Source organism: Epinephelus fuscoguttatus, linkage group LG20 (assembly GCF_011397635.1).
Source record: "Epinephelus fuscoguttatus linkage group LG20, E.fuscoguttatus.final_Chr_v1".
Classification (NCBI taxonomy): Eukaryota; Metazoa; Chordata; class Actinopteri; order Perciformes; family Serranidae; genus Epinephelus; species Epinephelus fuscoguttatus.
Window position 1 is genome coordinate 15,996,115 of NC_064771.1, and position 27,985 is coordinate 16,024,099.

Here is a 27,985-nt window from a genome sequence, read left to right on the forward strand (position 1 = left end):
CCCACTAATGCGAAAGAACGAAGCATGCTGGCTTCCACCAACACACAAACATTTCCTCCAATCATGACAAAAATACGATCCATTACCGCCAGTGAAACAATGACTGCATCAATTTTTGCACATGAATACAATGCCTCAGCCTGACATATACATGCTATTTCTTGAGTACCCGCTGCATATGAGCAGCCCTTCTGTCAAGCAAGGTCAGCAAGTGCGTTCTCCATCTTGAGTGCTGTGGCCACCCGCAAGTTTGTCTCTGTGCAAGAAGGAAAGAGTTGCAGTTACATCAAGGACGCGAGTCGTTATTCCTCATACCATGCATGTGCGATGTTCAGTCAGTGTGTGCGGTAGGAGATAGAGAGATGTGCGTATGTGTGAGTGAGCGGAGGAAGGAGAGGTCAGAGAAGGCCACACAAAGGGGCGTGGGACCCAGGATAGTGAGACAGAGGAAGAGATGGAGAGAGAAAAAGGGGAAGAACAAAAGATGGAAGCGTGGATGGAAAGATGGAGGCTGGGGTTGCGGGGGGAGACAGGGTGAAAGCAAAAAAACAGGAAGCCATTTATGTCAGCTTGGATGGCGGGACCACTCCCTGTCACGTGCTGGCACATTTCACTGTTCTGTGACTGTACAGCCAGAAACTCCCCGTTTACACAGGCAGTGAAAGGTAAACCAATGGCTGATTGGATACATGCACAGGGGAAAGGCACTGACTGCGTTTGTCTGAATGGCATTCATGCTGTCTCGTCAAACTTCTCCATTTTTTTTAGCTGTGGGTGGAGTGCACACGCACGAGTGAAAAGTTAAATCAATTGAGCATCAGGACTGGCAGCACACTTCTGCTATTCTGCTGACGGTGAGGAAGTAAGATGCCGCACAATATCTTGCTATTCAAATGCCTTACAATAAATGAGCTCAGCAGCACAAAATACCAACTGAGTTTGAAGAAGTAAACTCAACCATGACTCCCCAGATTTGGGGCTTTGTGTAAATCGACTTGGTTAAAGGGGACCTATTGTGCTCATTTTGAGATTCCTAATATATTTTGGGTTTCTACTAGAACATGCTTTCATGCTTTAATGTTCAAAAAGCACCTTATTTTTCTCATACTGTCTCTGCTGGGACACCTGTATTCACCCTCTGTCTGAAACGCTCTGTTTTAGCACCTGTCTTTTTAACCCCCCCTCCTAAGAAAGGCCAGCCTGCTCTGATCGGTCAATGTCTTGGTCTTTCACATTGAGGCACCTGCACCGCCATTGCAGCCAGGGAATTACTGTAACAGAGTGTAGTTGCACTTTCTACCATGAAAATAACATCAGACATGTACCAGTAGGAATATGATCCAAAATAAGGAGATATTAGCAGCATTGGCAACTAAGATTACATGTTTCCCTGGCATTAGCATGTAGCTACATGTAGCAGTTTACTTGCAGCTGGCAAATGACTGTGAATTATCACCAATAACACCTTCTCAACACAACAGGACATGTTCCAACAGGAATATGATCCAGCATTTACAGATATTAACAATATCAGCAGCCAAGTTTACACGTTTCTCTGATGCTACATGTAGCAGTGTAGGCTACATGATGTAAACATTTGCAGTAGCGTACCCGGAGCAGATAATGGTTTATAGAAATTGGTCACAATCTGACGTCAGCTTGTCGCTAAAGTAGAAAACCCCATTGGAAACAGCATTCAGGCCAGTCTAAATTCTAACGTTCTTGCTAACAGGGGTTACTTTTACATACGTTAGTCTCATTATTTTAAACTTTGGCCATGTTTACTATGAACACTGTAACATTATATACGAGAGAAAATAAGGAAAAACATAATAGGTTCATTTCATTGGAGGGTTGAAGTATTGGAAAGCCCCAGTATGCAACACAATCGCACTATTACACTTAATCACAATGGAGGAACAAAATAATGCCTGAGAGCCATTAGAGCTCCAAACAAAGTGGCACAGCCACATAAGAAAGGCAGTTTTAATCTAACATGAGGAACTCTAAAAGAAAAAAAAAATACAAAAGCTGCTGTAGGATGGTGGCAAGACACGAAAAAGACAAAGTCTGGCTAAACAACAAAGGTGTCGAGTGCTGATTATTCAACCCTGTCCAGCTCCGAGGGAGAATAAGAGGTGCCATTACATGGGAACAACTGTGCATAAACAACACATTTTAACTTCCCTGAAGTTTTACATGTGTGAAGTGTTTTAAAAAAACACAACACCAAGAAAAAACACAGGAGTCCCACTCTAGACAGAGGGAGAGGCAGCGGGCTCGGCAGCCACCACCGACCTACCGCACACAGAGTGTGAATCATTAAAGGCATGTGTTCCACATCAACTGCCGGGGCCGCTTCCCAACCCACGAATGAGACTGGATCTAAATTATGACGGAGAAGGGGGGGTTAAATACCGCTTCACGTGGAGATGAAAACCCCAAACCTGCTAACTCAGAGAGTGAGAGAAACTGGAAAATGACTGCATACAAGTACTGGGTGTACCTTCTGCCAGTTCACAAAACAAAACAGCAATAAGCAATGAAGCAGCTAATGGAATAATTAAATGATTTCCAAAAACAGCGATGTGTCATCATGAACAGATGAAGTGTATACAGTTTTATGCCCTCTAAACAACTCAAAGGAGAGCCAAACTGAATCGAAAACTGACCTACTTTACTTCCTGCATGTTTTTCTGGCTGCCTCTGCCAATTTCTAACCTCACAAAAGCTACGACGACACAGTGGGATAACTTTCCCCAAGAAAACAAATCAAAAGGAGAGAGAGGAACTCAGAGCCGAATGCATATAAGACCTAAGTGCCAGCTTTAGTCTTGTCCATCAGGCCAGCCCTATGCCAAACTGGTTGCTAACAGAAGAGTGTCTGCCAGACCACTTGTCATCCCCAGTTACGACACATGGACGTCCTCTGTGGGTGTGAATATGTGTTTGTGTGCAAAAAACACACACCCTCTCTCATGTGGGCACCCAATGAAGGCGGCGATTTGTAGAGGGAGTGCATTCTTCTGGGTATTGGCTGGCATCTCGGTACACATACCATTCTATTTGCTTTATGCCTCCGAGACTGGCATGGGGGGAGGTGTTCGTCTAGGGGGAAGATATCACCTTTCCCAGGAGTCAGGAGGGGACAGGAGAGGACAGGACAAAACATGACAGGGCAGGACATGAGAGGAAAACAGTTTGTACAGGCAGGAGAAAGCCAAATAGGACAGGACAGCACAATCTATGCCACAGTCCCGGGGACCTGATGCTGTGATTGGCTGAGAGGACTTGACCAACCTTTTTCAGCTCCTTCCTGTCTGTCATCATTGTGGCAACATTCTGGCACACACCATGAAATAGAACAGGAGGAAATGCCAGAATAAAAAAAAAGGTACATAGCTATTCTTTCTGTTGCCACACTGTTTTGCAGCTGACACAAGGAAGATGAATCAGACCCAATAAATCAGTCTATATTCACAGAGTGATGATCCAAGTTCTTCAAGCCAGCTCCTAATGATGAATGGCTGTTTTTGTTTGGTCTTTGTCCCTTGAACATGACAGAGCAAATCTCCCCGCTGCCAGCTCCAACTCTGATGCAACAGACCCAGGATTAGACTTGATCCTACCACTGGCGGCACGCAGGCCACAAGACAGAGTACCTCCTCTAAACAGTACAGAGTGTGTGTCTGCGTCTCCGCAGGCTTGAAAATACTTCAACTGTACGTAAACAGTGACCTTGCACAACAGCAGCTGCGAAACAGTGAAAACGCAGACAAAATTCAATACGACCACAAAACCAACATGGCAGTCACATGATGAGGAACAATGCTATTGTATATAGAGAGCAAGATGGTGTTTGGTACCCACAGACACGAGTGTGGAGTGCACAGAAGTCCAATTACCCAGAGTTGACAGGAGCGACAAATTCGGGCTTACCCCAAAAACGTCAATCTCCCTGTCCTTGGCCAAGGAAATCTCCCCTTGAATCGATTGCAGCTCCTAAGCTCTGAGGAGAAAGGAAGAAAGAGAGAGAAAGAAAGATATTTGAAACCAAAAGCTTTGTGGTCCTTATCCACGTGCTGCAGACTCAGTGACTCCCTAGCCTTTCTGGCATAGAACTGCTTCACTACACGAAAACTCTTACACTCTTTTTCCTTCCTTCACTCTCATACTCCCTGTAATCTCCCCGCCCTTCTCCAATAGATTGGACTTTCTCACTCACTACATTTGTGCCCCAGACATCATGTGAAAAGTGGAGTAAAACAGTGCTTTTGTGGTGTGTGAATTACCTGGGGCCTAGGACGGCACAGTAGTGCTTATGGCTACAACTCAATTACAGCAATGTGAATCAGGTGGCGGCCTAGAAATCCCCTTAGCCTGATGCACAAATAGGGACACAGAGGCGCCTTCAGTGCCAAGACGGACACAAATCTAAAGTGGCATGTCATCTATTCATAGAAAGACAGCTAGAACTGCACTGTACATGAATGAACGGCCGCCGCAGAGATGGATCTAGTGACGCTGGTTTGGAGCAAGTGTGTGAACAATGCTACGTTGTTTATGCACGTTGCTAAAACATCAGAAGTGTTTACAGAATGTCTGGTTGCTAAATTGGAAAAGTCACATGGCACTTAGGTTATCTGATAAACCTGAAAAACACCACCTTTGTGTGGCAGAAAGCGTGGAAAGCGTTTTGTAGGACTGGGTTCAAAGTGGAAACAGTCAACATTTCAACCTCCACCCCCTCTAGTGTTAGTGTTGCAAAGACAACCGCATCCCTTCCCGTATTCCTCAGAACCTAACAACGACCAACACCACACAACACACTGCATTTTGTTTTCCACAGTTACTCCTGTTGTTTCACTGTCCGCAAGTTCTGCTACTGGGGATAGTAAAGGCCTTTGCACACCATATCCATATTTTTCTTCCAAGATTGCTGCATGTTTAAAAATAAATACAACCTTGTGTCAATCATATTTACACACGCAGTTTTCAGAGCAGGTTTGATTTTTGGCAATTTTTCACATCCATCAATACCCTTAAAGAGTTGTCTGACCAAGACGAAGAGTGAATAAACTGTGACGTAACCTGTGGGACACATACATCTGCAACAAAAGGGAGGAACAGGGCAATAGTTGACAGGTTGCCAGCAAGAAGAAGAAGGGGAAATATATGGATGCAATGTCCTTTTTGAAATCTTCCACAACAAAGAGACTGTGACATAAGCCTATCCAGAAATGCACAACAGCAATGATGATGCTTAGAGCAGAATGCAATAATTTTAAGGGAGATCGCATTGGAGATCTTTCCATTCTGTCCCGTATTGCGAATTTTCAGAACAAATAGGACAATGAAACATATCAAACTCAGTGTGCAGGGTTCTGTGCTTGACAATTTTTATCAGATGACGCAAAAAAAACCCACATACACAAAAAAAATACAGCACGGTGTGCAAAGGCTTTTACTGCGAAGAACTTAAAGTGATGTTTTTGATAACTAGGGATAGCTACCGATAGCTACTAAAGGGAAATAAAGGCACTCTCCTCTTCCTATTTGGTTTCGCAATGATTGGCGCACTTCCTTTGTCTTGTAAATAGAGCCTTCACTTTCCAGGGAGATCCTACCCAGGTGCTGACAGGATTGCAAAGTGAAAGTGAGGCTTATATGGAACCAATCTAAATGCTGATGGTTTCATTATTCCATAGCCATTACACTGTGCTATCAACATTTACTTCACAGTGATAAGTTAGAGCAAAAAAAACATGTCTATTTCCACTTAAACTGAAAACAACTGGACGGAAATTACAGGATGGTGGTTTTCAAATGTTAAAAAGGCACTTTGTTGGATTCAACAGAAATGCCAAACTGAACAATCATGGTCAATAACATTTGAATAGAAAATTGCTTTGTGTCAGAAGCACTCCAAAGCAGTGAGTTTGTCCTGTCTTTCTCTTTGAGGAGAAAACAGAGACCATCTCTTTTCAGCATATCCTGGTTACAGGATCCCTCCAGGTCCCATAAAATATGGAGCTGTGGATGAGGCCCGAGTTTTCCAAAAGCATGTTCAAGAGAAACCAATGACCTTTAAAACTGTGGTCTGTTTGGGTTTATTTCACTGTACAAAGCACTTGTCACAGTCGGGAAGATTGTTTCTATACTTCAGTTAACAAAGACAGCAGTAAGTTATATCAGGACAGAGCTTTCCTGACTGTCATGATAATGGTTGCTCTTTGGAAAGGGTCGTCATACCACTACAAATAAAAATCCCCTCCTTCTAGGCCAAAGTGGCCTTGGTACCATTTTACAAGCAGCAAATGAATTTCACACTACTTTATTATCACAAGCTCTTGAGGACAGTTGAACCGTTATAACAGAGATAAATATAGCAGTCTTACAAATATAATGCATTAATCTTTACTACAAAGACTGCTTTAATTTGCACATCACAGAACTCCAACTGGCTACTGTGCAAACCTCCATTCAGCATTAATGAGGAAGAGTTTCAGTGCATGCAAATGTTGCTCACATGCATCGGCTATAGGCTCACCTTCCTGCTACTTGTGCATACTTAGCCTATCTGACAAAGATGGAGGGAGAAGACCAGATGCAAGAGATGCAAAGACATCGCCGCCAAGTGGTGCCTATGCAGATCCTAAAATTATCTTAATTGTAGACCTATGCATTACAAACATATCATGTAATATTTGTACTGTCTAATACCACAAAAGCCATTCACAACAGGGTGTGGACACCATAAACACTTAAAATATAATGCCATGTATTAGCCCTGAAACAAACTTTGTATTCCCTTTTACGAGCAGGATAGAGGACAAATCTACAAAAAATACACCTTAAAACATAATCTACTTTATAATCCAATACAACATTACAACCTACAGCTGCAAAAAGCACCACAGAATTCAATTAACATTTTTTTGATAAAGTCACAAGACCTCCACGAGTAGTAACTGAACTTTGCATGTTGCTGGGCTCCTGTTTGCACCGGCATGAATGGCATAATTACAGTGTGCCGAAAATGAATCAGCGTGAGTTTGTAGTTTAGAAAACTACACAGTGACTCAATATTTCTTCAATAGGCTTAAATATTTAATATTTATTTTATTGCAGTTCTAATAAAAGCAAATCATGCGATACACCAGCATTTGTTTACAATTGATTTGCCTTTTAATAGGTTCCGAAATACATATAATAAAAGTAGCAGGTGTGAATTGTGGCTTTGCATCAGACCATATCTCCATTCAGTCAAAGCATGGCCCTGGCGCACTGCTTTGCATGTGACCACTGAGAGTAAAACTGTATGTGGCATTCAGCCTATTACAGTGTTTCCTATACATTGACTTATTTGTGGCGGCCTGCCACAATATCAACATTGAGTGCCACATATTGATTTTTTTACTATTTACAATCCCATAGTCGATCAAATAAATTAATTGAAGAACACACCACTCTTCTGTTCAGTTCTGATGCCTGTCTCTGTCTGTGGTCACCACTCTGCAGCCTCACTCAGTGTCACCCCCACAGCACTATCTGATTGGTTACACGTCACGAGAATCAACACTGAAGGCTGCTGTGCCTCTGATGGAAAAAGACAACGCAGACTGGAGCTGTGAGTTGAATGCAAGATGGCAGACATGACTGAAGTTGTAATAAACATCACAATCATCCACGCTGAAGTTGCAAAAACACTCTGTTCTGCTGTTAGTAACAGTAGCTACTGGATGTAACTTCAGTTGTATCAGTGTAAGAACTGCAAGGAGAGTAAGAAAGAATGAGACGGCGCCTATGATACAGTCATTTCATACACCAGACATATATAACGCCACGTCTGCACTGGAATCATTCATGTGAGTCACCCGTCTCGTCACTGTTTGTCACTGTAAGCAAAGACTTCAGTCTGCAGTTCAGTTCATACACTCCAATGATAGACCAGAGAATTATACAGTATCGCTGGACCGGAATCTAATTCTGTTGGACACACTGTACTATATGATCCTGCAATGAAATGCTGCTTGTTACTGCGCCTGACAACACTTTAATGTGTAAGTGCTGCTCACTCCAACCTGGCAATCAGCCAATCAGCTGGCCTGTGCCCAGAGCCTCAATGACTCATCATTCACTTCCTGTCTTATTACACGCCCTTACTTCCTGTTTGTGGATCTGATTGGTGTGTCATTACTGGTCCACTACAGCAAGAACAGCCTAATTTAGATAAAAGGAGCAGGTAGGATAAAATGAGGACAGAGTTTGTGCACGTGCACGTGCACGTATGGTGTGTGTGTGTCAAAGTGTGTGTGTGGAGGTATGCTTGTGCAAGCCTGCAGCCTGTACACTGATGAGAGCGGACAGGAGTAGCCTGGGGTAATCACGTCTTTATCCTTGCTGATGGCTGAAAGCAACTCATTGCAGACACTCACCTTTCTCTCTCAAACACACACACACACACACACACACACACACACACACACATATATACACGTGCGCACAGAGGGAGAGGAAGGGGCCCTCACTGCTGGAGCCCTGCCAGACAAGTCCATCTGCTTTTAAAATGGAACCCAATTTACCACACCTAGAAGGCCTCGACTGTTCAGGGACCCTCAGCATCACCAAGCAGAGAGCCTGGAACTGTAATACAGCGGGGTCACCTGATCCTCAATGTACGGCCTTGCACCAGCACCTGGGACTGGGATTTGGGTTGCTCAAGTGCTGGTGGTTAAAAAGGTTTGATGGGAGGCAGTCCATCTCTCAAGTAAAATCATTCATCGGCCTTGCGACATTCACTTACTCGTTGTGACAGCAGCACCCCAACACCGCCGCTCAGTACAAATGTGTAAAGGAAACTGATTGCTGGTACGACCGGCAGTCTCCAAGTGCGAGCATACTTGGGAATGGCAGCCCCGCGGCAAGAGTCATGAGCTCACATTAAAACAGACACAATGTGTTGTTTTAACTCGCTTGCTTCTATAAAATTCCACCGGCCGCGTGAGCACACACACACATACACACTCACACAATATAAACCCCTCTCCTCGAAGCTCTGACTCTCAGCGGTGGAAACCCCCTTCAGTCACACATAGATCACATAACCTCTCTTGACATCGGAGGACAGCACTCCCAATGGAAAGATGCAGATTCACACACGCTGAGTGCCGGCCAAGGCTCCAGACTGCCATTGTCCTTCAGAGTCATCCAAACAAAACAATGAAGAGGGTCACGCAAGGCCCCCTGTGGAATGGTAAATAACCAGAGAGAGTGAGAGGGAGAGTTGGAGAGGAAGAGACACAGAGAGAGAGAGGAAGTGAGGGAGAGACTGAGAGAGACAAATCCACTGACAGCGACAGTGTTATATGGAACACCGAGTGCAAAATATGATCATCTGGGGGCAGGTGAATTCCACTAATGTTCAATCATTCAAGAAGAATCTGACACTGCTTGGATGGAAAATATGTCAGCTCCGTGATGTACAGAGCAAAAACACCCATGTAAAGAAAGAATGTAAATTATCTCACCACTAGGTGCAAGGAGTTATAGTTACTATAACACATGGTGAAAACAAATCCATTCAACTTGGAGTTTTATGACAATATTTTATGCTCTGTAGAATAACAGAACTTTACATCTCAGTGCAGGAGACAGCTTTATGTGTACAAGCATCTAGGTGAGCACTGATTTCAGCAAAGACACGCACAGGCAGAAAAATCCAAACGCTATCAAAGGCTCAGATTGTGGTGATGTTAATCATTCATTAGTGCTGAGTGACCCTTATTATAAAACCATCTTTGTTGTCATTATTCATCGGGCATAAAATGCTAGCCTGTTAATTCAGACTCAGGATGTTGACAATAGGCGGCCTACAAAGGGCTTGGAAGCCACAGTCCCCCTCCCAATTGGTCTTTCATATGCTAATGAGGGAACTGTTTTGGGTTTACTGGCCTGGTTGGAAATGATTTAGGGTGACACCGGTGCTCTGAGCCTTTATGTTTAGGCTGGCCGCGGGGGCTCATATATCACCCTGATCATTAATCAATTAGCGTCTCCGAGCCACCTGTCGGACACATCGGCGCACAAAACATTCCTGCCCTTGGGCAGTTGCTAGACGATGATCATCAGTAGCACCACTATTACCTTCCAACCCCTCAGCACACCGCCCCCTCCTCCGCTTTATGGTAATACCCTGATGGATTACATAATCACACCCAAACACTGCCCGCAACGAAAAGGGCTCCACTCCAAGAGAAGCAAATCTGAGTGGAAACCGCCATGGTGGTTTTCTTTTTTTAAATGGGTCTCCCCCCTCCTAACTCAATTGAACAGCAAGTTTTTTTTAACAAGCATTTGCCCTCCGCTGTCACAAACAGAAAAGACGAGGCAGAGAGGAATTGATGCCGACCTTGAAGGAGAATCAATAAGCTGACAGCTATTCAAAAGTGCTGAATGCACACCAACGCTGCGTCCTCCATTGTTTTAAATGCAACTGCCTCCAGTGGGATATTGATGGTTGTTTAGTATTGATGACGTGTCACAGTAGCCAAATACATGTGAGATGGAAAGGTCCAAACTATCAGGGTGTTAGTGACATTAGGGTGAGTCCAGAAAAGTGATTTTGTTTAGACTGGATGAACTTACTGCTGACTTGCAGTAAGTCAACTAGAAACTAGACGGCTAAAACAAACACAAAGTGGCTTTCTGACTGACTGTTCATTCATTACACATTCATCTTCAATCACAAACGCCCTTAATTTAAGTTTCTGTAAACTTCCAGTTTCTGGAAAACTGAATGACAGATAGAGAGGGAGAGACAGAGAGGTGGGGAAAAAAAAGTTGTGCTCCATTTTTCATGGTCTGGATTGCTTGAAAACTCCATTGGGCTTTGTGATCTTGTGAAGCCACATGAGACAGAGTGCAGTGGGAGCGATGGTGATTAAAGAATTCCTCAAAGATTTCTGTTAAACAACTGTCCTCTGCCCAGCTGAATAAATAGGCCTGTCACAGTTACTGCTTTTGGATGATGTTTTGTCGCAGAAATAATTGCGTTAAAGGACATTATTGCCATTTTGAGAGCATTTTATGCCTCTAATATAATGATAACATATTAGCATAACAATAAATACCATTCAGAGAGCAATGACCTTTCAAATATTAAGAATAACCAGACATCGAAATTGGAATATGAAAAATTGAACATATATGCAAGAACGTACATATAAAAAGATGGTATTTTTTTAGGAGTAGCCCAGAATTACTCAGTTTGAGACTTAATACATGATGTGCTCAGCAAAAACAAAACCAAGTGATGCCTCTCGCGACTAACAGACGAACTAAGCCACACTCCAGCCTATGTGCTGTAGTCGGCTCCCGAAGATGGATGGCATGGGAGCCAGGTGGTTTGCTTGTGATTTACGGAGTGAAGAGTGAAGTTGTTGGAGGGTAAAACTACAAGCAACAGACTTTCTGAGAAGTTGCTAGGAGTTGGAAAGCTCATGGCAGTCAGGACTGTGCACCTTCCACTCCAAAAGTGCAGCTGCAGGCTACCGGTGAGGTACACTGTGTCATCTTTGAAGTGTTGTTTTACTTTTTCTGTAAACTTGCACAAGTAGGCGAGGGTGGAGAGAAAAAAAATTGCTGTGCCCAAGTCTTAAAATGGTCGTGAAAACCATGCTGTTTATTCTGGCATCATGTTTGCTAAAATGTTGGTGACATTGTTATGTAAGCAAACATTAATGTGAACACAATGGACAATACTGAGGTCAGCAAAATGATCGAGGTAGCATCCATAAATTGTACAATAAGTCGATGATGTAAGTGTCGTGACAGACCTAGCCACAAATACTGTTTCTTCTGGAGATTTGTATGTAAATTTGAACTCTTATGCAAAGGCCCTTGCTGCCACTAGACAATCTCTTTTTCACAGCCTGGCTTCCCCGACAATACCCAAACTCCAACCGCCCTCCCATCCAACCCCCCAAAAGCCTTCACATTTTTCACACTTTTTTGTTATTTGGAACTAATTCTTAAAAGCAGCTGAAGAGATAAGTGGCACTAAAATTAGAGCCTAATCCGCCAACCCTCAATATGGGGACATGGAGAAAGTAGATTTGTCAAGCCTTGATTTAGCAGTATTCTCTCATTATAAAAGTAGCACTCTTCACGCAGCTTAGCAATACGAAATGGCTCAATCAGTCTCATGTGGAACATTTAACGGGGAAATGGGGGGGGTGGAGCGAAGGCCTATTTGTGAACCCGGAAAACTTGGCATCACGCTGGTGCCATTATTGTGTTGCCAGCATTGTTATTCCTACCTGTGCTGCACTCTTCAACTCTGAGGGTTCCCCATTGTAAATGACATTCGCCATACACTTCTAAAGGCTCCCAACACAGGAGTTGTTTCACTGGGGGATTGTAGAAAATCTGGGCCACTGTGTTTGGGTGTGTAAAGTGTGTAACACTGGGCTGGGCACTGGAGACTGGGAGTTGTTGTTTTTTTTTTTCTCGCTCTCTTTCGTCTTTTAAATCCAACTAGCTCAGGCAAGGAGCCAGCTACCGACATTATCAGGTGGATTTTCAAAAGAACAAAAGCTCCTCTGCGATTCTTTACACTGCCAGTGGAGAAAAAAAAGCAGCCGAACAGAAACCTCATCCAGCATAGATACTCAGTGTGTGTGTGTGTGTGTGTGTGTGTGTGTGTGCATTCACATTTATAGCCCCCTGTCCTTGATATTTCAACCAAATTCATTTCTTCCAGGAGATTATTTTCCTGATATTCTCACACTTTCTTCTATTTACTTATCTCTTCAGTAAGGTCCTAAAAACCCGCTGTGATATTAGAAGTGCAAAGGTCAAAACTAAAGCCGAGAACACGGAGAGTAAAGCATATCTGTTCTGGCTCACTGTATCTAATCACATTCACAACATAAATGTATCTCAGAGGCCACAAGGCCAAATAACAGATACTTTTGGAAAGATAAATCTGGAAGCGGAAAGAATCTCACACTTGACTGCAAACAAGTAAAGCGCATAGTTGTGTTGCCTGGTATCTGCTAGTGGACAAGCAGTGTTGAAGCGAAAAAACTACTGCCTGTGCAAGATAAAGGCTATCCACAGGGTACAGAGGCAGAGGAAAGACAGCAGGAAGGAGGAGGGTGATGGGCAACGGGGCAGAGGCTTGACCTCTGGGGGTCAATAGGTGATTAGTAACATTTATCATACCTATAAGAGCTGCTAAATGAGAAGCCAGGCAGCTTCTCTCTGAAGAATTCAGCCGCATTGCTGTGTCAAAGCCCAAATGAAGGCTGGGCCCACTACTGGCAACCAGATGCCCTGTGTTTATGACAAAGACAAATATTGGAATCCCTAAGTGGAAAAACATGCCATGCTGGCACACGGCAGCGGCAGTAAAACGTTACATCATTTTGACGATTTAATGAGCACGGCCTGGATCGGATCAGAAGTTTAAATACCTGCCAATGCCAATATAAAAGCTTGTATTTCATGCTTCATGAGAGAGGCTAAAAAATAAGTTTCATTCGATAGGAAAACAATGGTTGGAGGATGAAGGGGCTGCGGTTGTGGTTGAGGGGGAGGCAAGCAGCGCTGATGAAAGCCATGCAAGGTATCTGAACGCAGGGAATCCATGGAGCCACAGCTCAGTCACACTGACATTCACATGGAGAAAACGACAAAGAAGCAATTGAGTTGCGGGGACCGGATTTGGCACGGACATATCATAAAACAGCCCACCCCCGGGGGACTGCCCCGACAGTTGCTGGAGAAGCACGGCAGCCCTGCATTGTTTGGGAGCTCTGGACAAGTGGACCAGAGTTCGAGTGGGCATCGTGGGCCAGAGGCCAACCAAGAATGAACACACGCTGTTGTGCGGAAGGACAAATAGACCATACTCACGCAAGACATCCATCAAAGAGGAGATGACAACCAATTTCATATATTAAACAAACATAGCCTTCTTGTAGCCATTTCATAACTTGTGCATGGGTAGAAAATCTACAAAGACTCTAAAAGAAGTGACATGCAGAAACAAAACACAAATTATAGATGGTATCCCATTTTCACATCCCACACCTCCAACGCACGAAGATTAACTCCTTTCAGTTACAGAACAAAAGCTCTGGAGCACTTTCTCCAAAGCACTCAAGCGTTTGGACAATCCAGATCCAGTGAAAGGTTATTACCAGGCGCTTGTACGTTAGGTGTCTGCATCAACCTATTTTTGTAACTTTCTGAAATTTACAATCTGACAATCTGAGGTGCTGCTGCAGCATCATCCCACACTGGTTAGTGTGCACTGAAAAAATTGATAAGGGATGTTGTCCGATGCAACAACTGAAGGCAGGAATCCAAGAAGAAGATAGGAGGAATAAAATAGAGTAGGGGCTGAGCATAATCCAGGGAAATATCCACAAAAACAACTTCAAGCTGAACTGACAACAATTTAAATCTGCAGCATCGCAGCATGCCCAAATACAGAGAGGTATACAAAGACTATAATAGCAACACACAAAAGGATACTCATTATTTTTTTATATTTAAGATTCAGATGTGAGCAAATGTGAATGCACCAACTTTCATGGATTAGGGCTGCAACTACTGACTATAATTATTATCTATTATTCTGTCCATTGTTTTCTCAATTAATAAGTTAGCTGTTTGGCCTATAAAATATCAGAAAATGGTGAAAAATGTCAATCAGTGTCTCCCAACACCCAAGATAACATCCACAAATGTCTTGTTTTGTCCACAAGCCAAAGAAGTAGAGGCACCAGAAAATATTCAACTAATCTAATTGACAACTAATTGATGTACTGATTTGGTACAGTTTTATAATAGATTTACATCTAAAACAGCTTGATATTGTTCTCAGTGCTCAGATGATAAAACAACACGCACCGGCTGTCAATTTGTCACCTAACAAACAGATGACCTGTGATGTAACTGGTTAACAATAAAACCAATAATTTCACACTTCAGGCACTGCGGTAATGTTCATGAAGAGGCCTAAATCAAAAGGCAAGAGAGCAGCCTTTTCACATGTGCAAAGGTGTAACAATGGGCAGAGGTCCAAATGGTCTGCAAACAGTTTTCTCCTCATTTTTCACATTCCTACTTCCACCACTGTCTGTGTTCACTGCCGAACCAAACCACACACCTCTGTACTGGAAGTGCTAGAGGGACAGTGTGAGAGCAAGAGACAGAAGGAGAGCGATCGAAATCGGCATCAAAGCCCGAACAGAATCTTCACAGCCAGTATTTTAAATTGTTAAAGTTGAAGCAGAAAAGCAGGTGTTACTTATAACATTAAGGATGACTCAGTTCAATTCAAGCATCACAGTAAGCTGCAGCCACTCTAGAACTGGCCCCTTTAATGTTATAATTACAACTGTGCTTTTCCTGCTATGATGTGTCAATATATCTGCAGTGAAAAAAGGTCAATATCAGCCAGGACAGATTTGCATTGATAGATTCACTCTTCTTACACCTCTACTTAAAGAGACCCCCGGCACAATAGCTCATTTTCTGCAGCCACTTTATTGATCTCATATACCAATGATTACTTCCGCTTTCTAAATATATTGCCGGGGTGTGACAGATGTGTTAGTGTAAATACAACATGCTTGTTAAGGCTATACAGTAATTAATTTCTATACATGCTGCCTTCCACAGAAAAATAACCTGAGCCGTCTTCAATATCTGTTTATGAAGTTGAAAAATGATGCAATATTTGAGCAGTCCTTGATTGTGGGAAATAGCCCTCTGTTGATGTAGAAGAACAGTGTTTGCTGCAGGGGTCTTGTGTTATCTACTAGAAATGTGTCACAAGGAAGCTGCATGAACAACCTAAGATAAGATAATCGAGAGTATTGAGGAGTTGTGAAAAGACCCAAGTTTCAGCTCCTCAATACTCTTGATTGTGTGCATCTATTTTTGTTTTAACAACCAAATTCTTGTTTTTTTTTCAAAGCTAGGGTTTCCACACAAACTATGTTTGGTGTTACATAATATTCACAAACTAATAACAACAATTCAAATTAGAGAAAATCCGGAATACACACATAGGTTTGTATTGATGGAGAGGTCTTCCAAAATGATAGCCACATGTAACCTCATCCATTTTGTCTTTAGTTTTTTTTGTGGAAATAAAAAACATAGTTTGTGGCTGTAGCAAGCTTAAAGTAGGTGTGTTCCAGGCTGATCTGCAGGATGGGGATTGGGGCCATCAAGGCATTTTTTAATGGATTATACAAAGCTCAATCTCTTTCTGATCCTTTGTTTGTCAAAATCCAATGCGCTCCTTTAAACAATAGAACCTGTTCCTTAACAGCCAGCAAAGCGTTGTCAACTGCAAGGCAGTGTTAACGAATAAACAGTAGCCAGTAGTTCCAATTAATGTTTTCGAAACAGACAGACAGCGTTAGCACGCAAAACCAGTTGTTTTGCCTCTATTTCAGTGTCAGCTTGCAGGCAGAAAACACCTCTGATGTGCTGAATTTGAACTTCAGTATCTTCATTCATACTGTGAATGAGGAGTAAATGTCTCCACCTATGTCCGAATCTACCTGGTACATAAGATACACACTTTTTCCTCTGTGGCTACAAAACACAACAACAAGGCCACAAACTATCATGTAAACTATCAAAAGAAATCATTGGGGCTGCCCTCTGAAAGTCGGAGATTTGAATAATAAGTCGGAGACCCCTCAGTCGACTAAGATTGCTTCAGATCGAGCTTTTTTTGTTTTGCTAGTTAGTGTGCTGTGCAGTGTACTTCTGGGGATGTTTTGGTCCCGGGATTTTGCTGCGGAGTGCTCTTGACTTTCATGCTACTCTTTGGTGCAAACAGCTGCAGACACAATGCAGTGGCACAGAGGAGGAGAAACTTTCCACCATAAGGTTCTGAGACTTTAACTTCTCTCTTCTGCTTAGAAGTGATGAATTTACAGCTCACAGCAACTTAATACAACATAGTCTCTGGTTTTCCTTTAATATCTAGTGTTGACATAAAATGTTGTTGCACATTTCCGATCCCTCGTTAGTGCAGTTAGCTTGTTTACCATGTTACATGAATGCCACTGTCGCACCGAATCAACAAATATTCGTAATTGAACAGCCAGATCTGATTCGACTGACATAATTCTGAGTCAGGTACAACATCACTTATTATGTAGGAAAAGACATCCCTAAGAATAACTGTGGACAAAAGAAAAACAGCCAAATTGTGAATTGGCAATGAGCACCAAGTCGAGTAGGCAGTGACTAAGAAAACTAGGAATGGCTGATGTGTACAAATGAGAGGTTCTGCAGAAATCACCCTGGAACACGAAGCAGAGCGGCGCAGAGAAGCCTCCTGGAACACAGTCAACACATTTCACACACGCAGGGCCTGGAAACAACACGCTTGGGGCTTCCACCTTCATTTAGATGAAAATGGACCTCCTCGAGAGGAAATAAAGCCATTTTTAACTCCCCCTCTCACTACGAGTCGGCCTCCCATAATGTGCCCAGTCAATGGACTGTGGGTTTATTCAACTGCAGGCAGCCCACAGCACAGCCATAAATAATGTAGGGCAGCTCACATGAAACCCTAATCACCATTGTGCTGTCACCCAACAGAGAAGATTGCTTGTTTAATTTACTGCGCCGCATCTGTCTCAGTTCTGCCCAATTTAGTTCCACAATTTCAATGGGCAAGTACTCCAGGTATTTATCAATATGCTTTTCATCCAATGCCATGAATCAATACGAAGGCAATGTTCATGTGTCTGTGTGAGTGTGTGTTTGTGTGTGCACATGTGTGAGTGCATGTGTTTTGGGTGATGGCGCGCATGTGTGCCACAAACAACATACAAGAAAGCTGCAGCTTGTGAAACAACAAAGGCCATCAACACTCAATAACCAGAGACTCATTATTGGCCCTATACAACGCACTTCATTACATTACTATTCCATTAGCATGCAGACATTTGCATATTCCAGTCACCTCTTTACAGAGGCTGTTGATCATAAATGGCAGCCATATGCTGCCTGGTGTGCCATATTACAGAATTATTACTGCGACACAAAAAGCCAAGAAAAATGGAAATTATGTTGACACAAAATGAAGCACAAAACCAATCAAAGGATCCGCCGTTATTGATGGTGTCTCACAGTCTCGCTGACTGAATGGGTATCATTTACATACACAAGATATGCTTCCTCACTGACAAACATCTGCAGGCTGAGACTGAGCTCACAGGGCGCATTTTTGAGATGCTTTCCTGACACATACATGTACTGCACATGCATTTTATGTATGTGTATACGACCAAAACAACAATGTATTTAGCTTTCATAGGAACAAAACATGGATGATTAATTACTGCTTTATAAACGCACACAAAGGTTAATATAATTAGCCCGTAATTGCCTTTTGCTGCACTGTTTGTGTGGGTAATTTTGGCTTGATGTCCACTCCTCCAGCTGCAAACACAAAAATCCTGTCCTCCAACAGGCTCTGTACTGCAACATCTCAGCATGACAGATATCTTGTGCGATGGCTCTTCTGCACTGTGATGACAGCCCATGGAGACAGAATAAGTAGCAGAGGCGCACTAGCTACACAGACTCGGCGGGCACAAGCCAAGGCAGCAGAGCGGCATGATAACGATGCTATGAGCTGAGCCACTTACAACCCGGCTAGCTGTTTGAGCTAGCAGCAGCAACAGTGGTATCATCTTTGTTCAGGACCATTATCTCTCCACCGTAGTGTTTACTTCACACTGATAAATGTGGCCTAGCGAGTCAAGCTAATGCGCAAGCAGCTGCAGCTGAAGCAGCTGGGTAACACACTGTCAACTGCCACATACGCCCACACAGGAGGCACAATAGAGGGGATTTGTTCCACTGAAATTAGTGTTAAGATGCTTTGGTTTGTGTAGTGCTTTGAATCTGGACATGGTCGCTGCACAGGAGTCTCACATGTAATGTTCCCTGTAGTGGACTGGGAATGACACAGGGGCTGTCAAGCGTCTTAATCAGGAAGATGCGATTTGGTCCAGCTGATGAGTAAGTGTTGATAGTGTTGATATCAAGTCATGTTTATTAGTAAAATACCAACCATTCAGGTTGCAGCTTCTCACATGTGAATATTTTCAGCTTTTTATCATAGTAAACCGAACTGGTCGGAAACAAAACAAGGCATTTGAAGATGTTACCTTGGACTCTGGGAAACTAGGACGGACATTTCCACTGTTTAATGGCATTTTATGAACTAAACAAGTGGACTCATTGGAAAAATAATTAGCAGATTCATCGATACTGAAAATAATAACTGCAGCCCGCTGGCATGGGAAGGTGGGTTCTGAGGGTGAGGCTAAACTTGGGGAGAAATCTGTGGTAGGAGGAGCTAACCAATAGCGTGGACAGGTTGAACAGGCCGGAAAAGACCATGATCGTTGTTTCGGAGCAGATTTTTAGTTCCATAGAATATCTTGGACGCGAGGGACTTCGACTGCGGGGGCATATCCATCAGGATGGAGTTTTATGGCAGCTATAGATGGAGCTACTCACATCCCCTGGGCAGACAAGCGGATGTCACGTTATGATCTGCCCAGGGGACGTGAGCGGCGTCAGCGAACAGACAACAGGATGGCCAACTAACGCTATTCAAAAGGAAATATTAGACATTTTGGCACATGCAGTCCCTAGGAAAAATGTGTCTGAGGTGATGGAGTGCACGTTCTTTGGATTAATGCAAGTATGACTCAGCAGTGTTCCTGCGTTTCTGCAAATGGAAATGTAACATTTATACGTTACTATGTAAAGGACATGGTGAAACTTTACATTACTTGCGTTTTAATGATGCTGTGGTTGACGTGTTACGTTTAGGCACAAATGACACTTGGTTAGGGTTCAGAAAAGATCATATTATGGCTTAAAATACCTGCTTACGGTAGCACAATCACAGCTTGAAATGCCAGCAAAGCCTCACTCCAAAATCCCCCATTATGGGGGCACGATCGTGGCTATAAATGCCGCCGATGTATCGCTAAAAAACAACTAGTTTTGCTGTTTGTTGGTCTTGAACAATGGTCTACAGCCAGCGACCGTCTCGCATAAGCCCATGCACATACATAGTCCTGCACGCACGTTTATACTATGCAGCACTTATTTGTGAAAATATGTTTCCATGTGCATGTTGCAGCCATAATCTGAAGGCATCTAGTGGTACGAGTCTAAACTTTTTGTCTATTTGGATATCTGGCACCTCAACAATGTTTTTACCATATTTGACAGTCTAATTTTCAAATTACCTAAAAAAAAGAGTAAGACTGAAATTATACCGATGTCAACGAAGTAAATATGAAAATGGAAGGTTTTGTCCATTTTTGGAAAACCACCCAAAAATCACTACAATGTCATAACTGACTGCAGACACACACTTGGCACAGAGCAGCACTGGTATTATAAAAGAGCGCTTAAGGACAGATTGGCTGGTCAGACATCTGTGTAAGTGACACCAGCTATCTGGCTAGCTGTCTGACTCATGGCAGCAGAGGGTTAACTTGGCAGCTCAGCTGTACAGTGCAGCTCTAAAAGGAATATTAACAGCATGTCCCTCAGTGCAGACTGAGAGAGAGCAACAGGAAAAAGGAGGACGGAGAGAAAAGGAGAGATGGAGAAAAGGCAAGGAGCAAAAAGGGGTGGGTGTGCGAATCCAATTTCCAGTGACAGTGCGCTCAGGATCACTGTTTCAGTGAAAGAACATATCATCTGTCAAAGTTAATGGCAGTGTCCTGGGGAAAATGAAGGAAAATAGAATGGAGACCATTCATTAAGAAGGTGGGGGATGGGGGTGTGTCGAAGCCACCGGTCTGCTTCAGTGTCTCTCCGGGAAAATAAATATATACACAAGCCATTATTTGTGCATTTACGAGGTGGCAGTGCAGCCACGATCAAGGGCTGGTTCTCATGCTACAGAGATAATATTAGCGCAGATTCCTAAAGAGGAATCTCTGGGCTCGAGCACAGAGCTATCACTGGGAATGAAGAGGTCGGTCTGGCTGCCTGGTAGGACGGCTGGCAGGCTAGCTAACAGGCCCGGCCAGCCTGTCTCTCACTCAGAGCTGTGGATGTACTCAGTGGAAGCAATTGATACCATTGTTTTATGGAGAGGAGGGTGGAGGGGGATTAAGGACCAACAATAGGGCTCTTTCACTGGAAATGTCAGCCGTCACGCCGGGGGACTGTCCGACTGGGCAGAGACACTTTTGTAAAAAGCCAAGGTACAAAATGAGTGTGGAAAATAGTATGAAACCCTGTGACGAGGGCAATGAAACAGTGTGACGTGGGCCAGAACATTCCCGTGCCAAATGGTAGAAATGCAATCTCAAACATGGGACAACAGGCTCTGGGAAACTTTACAATGCAGATCATGTGAGATCATGTAAAACAGAAAACACGAGGCTTTCGATTTATTGTTGTGTTGCGTCTTTTGCGTCTGAGCAACCACTGTACGATTTGAGCCCATTTCTGACGTGGTTTTTGAGCTGTACAGGTCATATTAGAGTCGAACTGAATCATTTGCAGTGCCGTGTACGGGTGGAGCCAGGACCAATCATAACACGATCAACTGCTCCCCACAGGCTGCCGTACATTCCAATGAATTTCTGGCATGTTGGAAATTTTGGTCAAACGTCGTCAGGCTCTCAGTCAGTTGAAGCAAAACCACACGTTGATTCCCCAAGGTCAGTGCCTATTTTCTCAATCAATTGTACAGTGTAACCAATACCCAGCTGGTTTGCTGGTGCTGCTAGCTAACTTGTTTACTTCTGTGCGTGCGTGTGTGTGTGTATGTGTGTAAACAGACATAGAGATACAAAGAGAAGCAGGCACAGAGAGAGAGAGTTTATCAAACCTTGGACTGACCCAGTGTTGGGATGTCTGTCCTAACATTATCATAAACCGTACCTACACCAGGCCCCCAGGAAGTGTGCCGGGCTTTGAAGCCGAATTTCATAGTGGCCAAAAAGTGTAATTACACCGTCACCTGATGCCCTGTGGCCCAAAAATACTTTTTCCCATTGATTTACATGGCAAAAGAGGCATCTATAAATCAGTGGACCTATTTTTCATCATTAACTCCGCAAAATGACTCGTTTCACTATCAATATTTGATAAAGTCGGTCCGATAACATTTGGAAAGTCTAGAAGAGCTGCACAATTCAATCACTTTATCCCCATTCAAGTTAGTACAGCACTTAACTAGAAGTAGCCAGCTTGGCTTGCTCTATGGGCCCAATGATGTGGAGGCAGCGCCGATCATCTGGGTAATTGTATACGCCGAGGTTTTTGGCTTCATGCACCACTGAGCAACTTTCATAGGAATGAACAGAGCCCCACCTTTAACAGTGTCCAGTTCTCTTTACACATCCGAGACCTCTGCTAGCAAACAAACTTCTTCCTGCCTGCAGACCCAGAGCACTCAAATTCCTATTTTTTTATTGAAAATTGTCAATAAAGAAAATACGTATTCTTGAAAAACGAATTCACATATACATAGGATAATACCACAGACATTCATGTTATCTTACATTGTAATGTTTGCTGTGACAGCAGATACTGTATTCGGTCATCTCGACAACGTTGACTCACATCGATGATGACAGATCATGTTCAACTGTCCAGTGAACGCGCTGTGTTGAAAATATTTTCACTGGCGGCCACCATTTTCTTACCGTATATGTCATATATCTCGCACAAGACAAGATACCATTTTGTTCATTGTCTCAATCAGTGAAAAGTAAACATAAATCCTCTTCTCAGACAGACAGATGTATTATAGATATTTCCCAAAATATTGAACTACTACATTTATACAGTATCTTATTTAAGTTGTTCATGGATTATTATATTATTTTTATGGGATTACTTGACACTGAGGTAGATGACTTTGGTGGTCTCTATAATCAACTCAAGATGTGACACTTGTATGACGTACTGTGCACAGACTGTACATAAAGATACATATTCAGTCTATGGATTTTGTAAATAAAGTTTTCATATTTTGGATTTTATTTGGCTAATTTTCAGATACATTTTCAACATACATGAATATAACGATAATTACAACCATATAACATCAAACCATATAACTCAAATGACCACCTGTGGGTCACTGAACAACAGTTCTAAAACAAGCTCAAATTGTACAGTGTATTCCCAACGTTAAAGACCTGTTTGTCTTTGAACAAGCAGTACAACTCTGCATATAAATGTGCCAATGATTTCAAGGTCTACCAAAACAAGCAGTAGCTTGAAACACATTCCAAATCAATAACCAGGATAATAGGTTATATGGGTCTTTAGCTCAGCCTCATTAGGAAAAAGAGACAAACGTGGCCTGATTCTTCAGGCAAATTAACATAGTGAGGAACCTAAAATATCACAACCGGTGATCCATTCTGGGATGTTTTATCATGAGACTATACAACGGAGAGATACAAAGTTCTCTCTCTGAGTGCTTTGATAACCCCACTGGCCTTGGACCTCTTTGAAAATCTCACTCTGAAGGTTTGAGGTGAATACAAAGAGCAAGTTGAAGTGAGGTGCCCTGCCGCTTTAAGGCTGGGATGAAACCGAGTTATTCTACCACTCTGACCTAATTGCTCTCTCGCTCTCCTGACATGAACACTGGGAGCTGTGCACTCTGACACGTAAAGATTATTTAATACCATCAAAGCCATAAAAAGAGGAATAAAAGGAGGCGGTGTGAAAAAAGGGGGGCAGTTAACCCTTGTGGGGCTGGTAGGGCCAGGCAGGCCAGAGAACAGCAGCTGAAAGGGAATCAGTATGCAAAAGCGGGCCTGTCTAACTGCCGCCGGCCAATGTGAGTGGAGCTCCCACATCCCGACATCACAGCGGCTCCAGAACTCCCCCTCCAAAAAAATCCCACTCGGCTCCGGCTACACTCTCCCGGTATCGGCTCCCACCCTTCTTCTCTCCTGCTTTTCCCACACTCGCCCCAGTCCCTAAGGCAATGGCTACGTCATTGGGCACCACTGCCAAACCACTGTAATATCCCAATTTATTTCTACTTATTCTGACAGAGTCGGGGCCTGTTTCATTTAGGTCAAGGCTGGTTTTATTAGCGTAAAGCTACACTGCTTGGTTCCACTGCACTCCATTTGTAGAAGTAACTGTTTGTTTTATTAGGCCAAGGCCTGCTGACGAACTATTGGCAACAATAATAAATTGGTAAACCAACACATGTACACATCAAAACAAAGTCTAAAAAGCTAGCCCACTGGTTTTTCCTATTTGCAGTGACTGAAACTCTAATTCTGCAGTGTGGTTTTTCACTTTAAGTACTTCCTACTCCAGAAAGAGAGCTACTAGCAGTCAAAATCTGACAGTGTGTGGGTGGGACGGGGTAGAGGTGTTTACCGTTAGGCAAGCACTGGGTGACATCTCCAGGGTGCCCTGCCATTGTAGAGAGCATGTCTCATCTGTCAGTGCCTGATGAGTTTGTGCTGCATGGCCTCATGAGTCAGCCCGGCTCGTCAACAACAGGGGAGCAGGCTGCTGTGGCGAGGCTGTGTGTCGACCACTACAGACCAAAGCAAACCAAACCACCTGACACACTGAGGGCTTTTTCACAGAACGCTAGGTTCAATGCCAGACGTCAGCAAGAGTATCTCTCAAATATTTCCTTTTCTCTTTTAATAGGCGAAGCCTGCTAAATCTGCATTTTCACCATCTACAAATGGTGGCTTATGTGTTTTTTGTGAAGGGTGCTATCTTGTGACTGAGATCAAAAGGATTTGTTAACACTTAGAAATGTCTGATAATAGTATGAAGAAGGAAAAACACTCTGCCCGCTCTCTGACTTTACATGCAATGTAAAAATAGGTCACTCAAAACTTATAAATTCAACATGCAAAGTCGAAGCTAGTTTTATACCATTGCACAGACAAATGCGCTCGAAAAAAAAACCAGCTGAGCAGAATCAGCTGGCAGACTGAACCGCCAAACATTCTGCACACATATGTATCGAAACATGAACAATCTCACCAATCTTTAATAACTCATCGCTTCTCATCTAATAAAGTCATTTCTTCCACAGGTGATACGCAAAATTAAACCCATCAAACGTGACTAATAAAACTGACAGAGCTAGGAGCCACTGACGCACTACTACTGTGTTTTTACAGAACAAAGAAGGAAAAAAAAAATTCCCTTCCAGTGTCATTCACACTTGACTTTACAATCTGCAGAGGAAGGAAAGGGACATTGCGAGGGAGTGGGGGATGTGAGGGGGCAAAGTGAGTGTGCCACCGCCGTCACGATGATGACACATTTAGTGCCACGTGAAGCCGAGGCGTGCGAGGCGTTTGACTGGCATCGCTTACGCGAGGAGAGAACCAACTTCCCGTTGATGCTTGTCAGAGAGGGTTGACAGTATCGCATTAAAAAAAAAAAAAACACTGCCTCGTGCTGCGCAACAGAACACCACTGCATTTTGACAAACATGCACAACACTGAGCAGCTGAGCATTTTAAAGACGCACACTTAATTTCTGGGCTCTTCAGTTTTGAATATATTGTTTAAAGAATGATTTCTGCTGTATAGGAGGAGGCAGCACAAGAAAAAACACATGACTGGAGCTGCTATCAACAAAGATTTGAGGATATAATCTCTCCAAAATTTCCCTACTATGTTATTTGAGATTTACTTTGAATGTCAACATCATACATTTTAGATAACCTCTTTGAAACAGGGCCTATATGACATGGGATTAGGCATTACAAGACAGCTAAGCAGCATCTTAAAACAGCTCTATCAAGCACTTACAGGTTATTATCAAAGTTATTATAATACCTGACAGTTTCCAGGGCAGGTATTCAATCTTGCATTTAGCCCGAGCCTTCACAATTAAGGCAGTGGCACAACATTTAACTGTGAATCACACCAACAGAGGAGGTGACAGGGTGGGAAAACCCTCAAACGCACCAAATTTCCCACTGAGTGACTCGACCTCTAATGCATCTTGCTCTGAATGTCACAGGTTGTCACAGGAAAGGGCATCTTCTTCTCCTACCAGCCCCACCCCAGTAAAAAATGTGTCTGCACTGCCATGTCTGCAGCCAGTGTTATAGATGATCGGCGAGGCATCATAAATCTGTGTCATAAAATATCATTCAACAAATCACACCCGTGCCAAATGCATAAAGCTCACAGACTTCACAGATTACTCAAATAAAAAGGGAAACATCTAGAAAGTACTTGTTAGAGCCGTAAATGGAGGGTAATGTGCAATCTGTGGTTTCACAAGACAACATTTTACAAGATAACGCTGATGACTTTCTGATGCTGCAGGGTATGTAACTCAGATATTATAACACAGTCCTGACATTTAATTTGCAGAGATCCAGACATCTCAAGTTGCCACATTATCCTGACAGGGGTTAATCAGGGGTGTTAGCAAATTAGGGGCATATCTGTCAGTTTGCTGTGGGTAACTTTGAGGCTTTCAGAAGAATGCATGTGTGTTTTGGGTCATCAAGTTTGCAGCTCAATATTAAAGCACATCAGAAGAATGCAGGCTGTGGTTGCCCCTCTGTGAGCTATGCCTGTTCATCCATTTACAGCACACCGAGGGGAGGAAGTGGGCTCCTGATATGATCGGTATTAACAGTAAAGTACACCGTGCACTCGAGCAAAGTTCACCTCAAGCCAAAGGTAGCCCACAACGAGCCAATACTGATCATATTTGGGGAAAGCAGGGTGTCTAAAAATACATTTTTCTCCACATTCCGTTGTCCTGACGCTGCAAAAACAAACAAGTGGGTACAGACGCTCAGACACACAGCACTGCATGTTTTAACTCAATATTTGGGCACTTTTTTTTTTTAACAATGCAAAGCTGAATAGAGGGCAAGTCGGCTCTGTTAATTGACTCGAGGAAAGTGTCAGCGCTGAAATGTGCCCGACGTCTTTACAGGCTACATATAGGAGCAGAGGAGCGTTAGCTTTGCATGCTAGCCGCCCTAACAGACGTCGTATCCAGTGAATATAATGTCGCCCGGACACACACACAATTAGCTTTCTTGTATTTTATTTTAATGGCCGCGAAACAGGCTACTAACTTGACACGAGTTTCGGACTCCGGTTGTTCAGTCCGTTTCTAACAATGAACGCGGTCTAGAAGAAAACCTGTCACTCTCGTGCACATTATCACCGTGGCCATGCATGACGCATTCAAAACCCTCCAGGTGAAAAGGCAAACTGTGTAACACGGTGCCCGGTTCACCTCCTGTAGAAGCTGAGACCTGGACGCATGCTGTCAAATGTTGACAAGCTGTCAATGGCAAGTGGATGGTAATACCTGGGACCTGTTGACTCCTCCTCCCGGTCCCCTCGGGCTGCTGGTGGAAGTTCAGCCGCGCAGCTGTATTTCTCCGTGGTGGTACTCTTTTTCAAAGTTTTCCGCCGACTCTCCAATCTGCAAACGGTGGCTCTCGCCGGTTCCAAGTGACGTTAAGCCCCACCGGCGAACCGTAAGGTGCGTTAAGAGACGGAGAGCCGCTTTCACAGAGCAGGCAAGTTTGGCACGGCTTTCGCGAAGGCAACCATCGCAGTCACGTTCTCTGGCTGTGAAATCCAACACCAGCTCTGACCCCGCCCCTTTCCTTTTCTGGGGGCCAGTCTTAAAAAAGTGGATGTCCTGCTCCCTCCAGATGTGCCCAGTGCTCTGCTGACATGATGTCAGGCAACAACAAGTACAGTATTCGTTTAGTTGCGTTTTTACGCGTTTCATCCTCTCATTTTTTTCTAATAGCTTCTTTATGCTTCACTAAAATGCACAAAACTCCCCTTTCTACTCTCTGGCAGCCAAAGACTCAGTTTCTTGTGTTGCAAAAGAACTATTTAACCTTTAATGTGAGGTTAAAGTTAATAGTGTCTCTAGTGAATGTGC

General features: G+C 43.3%; 1 protein-coding gene across 4 annotated transcripts in view; it reads right to left on the reverse strand.

The window, feature by feature from the left end:
• Positions 1-27,684, reverse strand: part of raraa (retinoic acid receptor, alpha a) — a 174,759-nt gene extending 147,075 nt beyond the window's left edge. For 2 of the 4 annotated variants that reach the window (XM_049562645.1, XM_049562641.1), the window contains exons 1-2: positions 27,395-27,684; positions 3,940-4,009 (exon numbers count right to left, since the gene is read on the reverse strand). The gene's annotated coding sequence lies outside the window, so the exon portion shown is untranslated. Of the gene's footprint in view, positions 1-3,870; positions 3,890-3,939; positions 4,010-27,394 lie in introns of those variants that run through there. The other 2 variants (XM_049562642.1, XM_049562643.1) reach the window with 2 other exon arrangements.
• Positions 27,685-27,985: the final 301 nt, after the last annotated feature.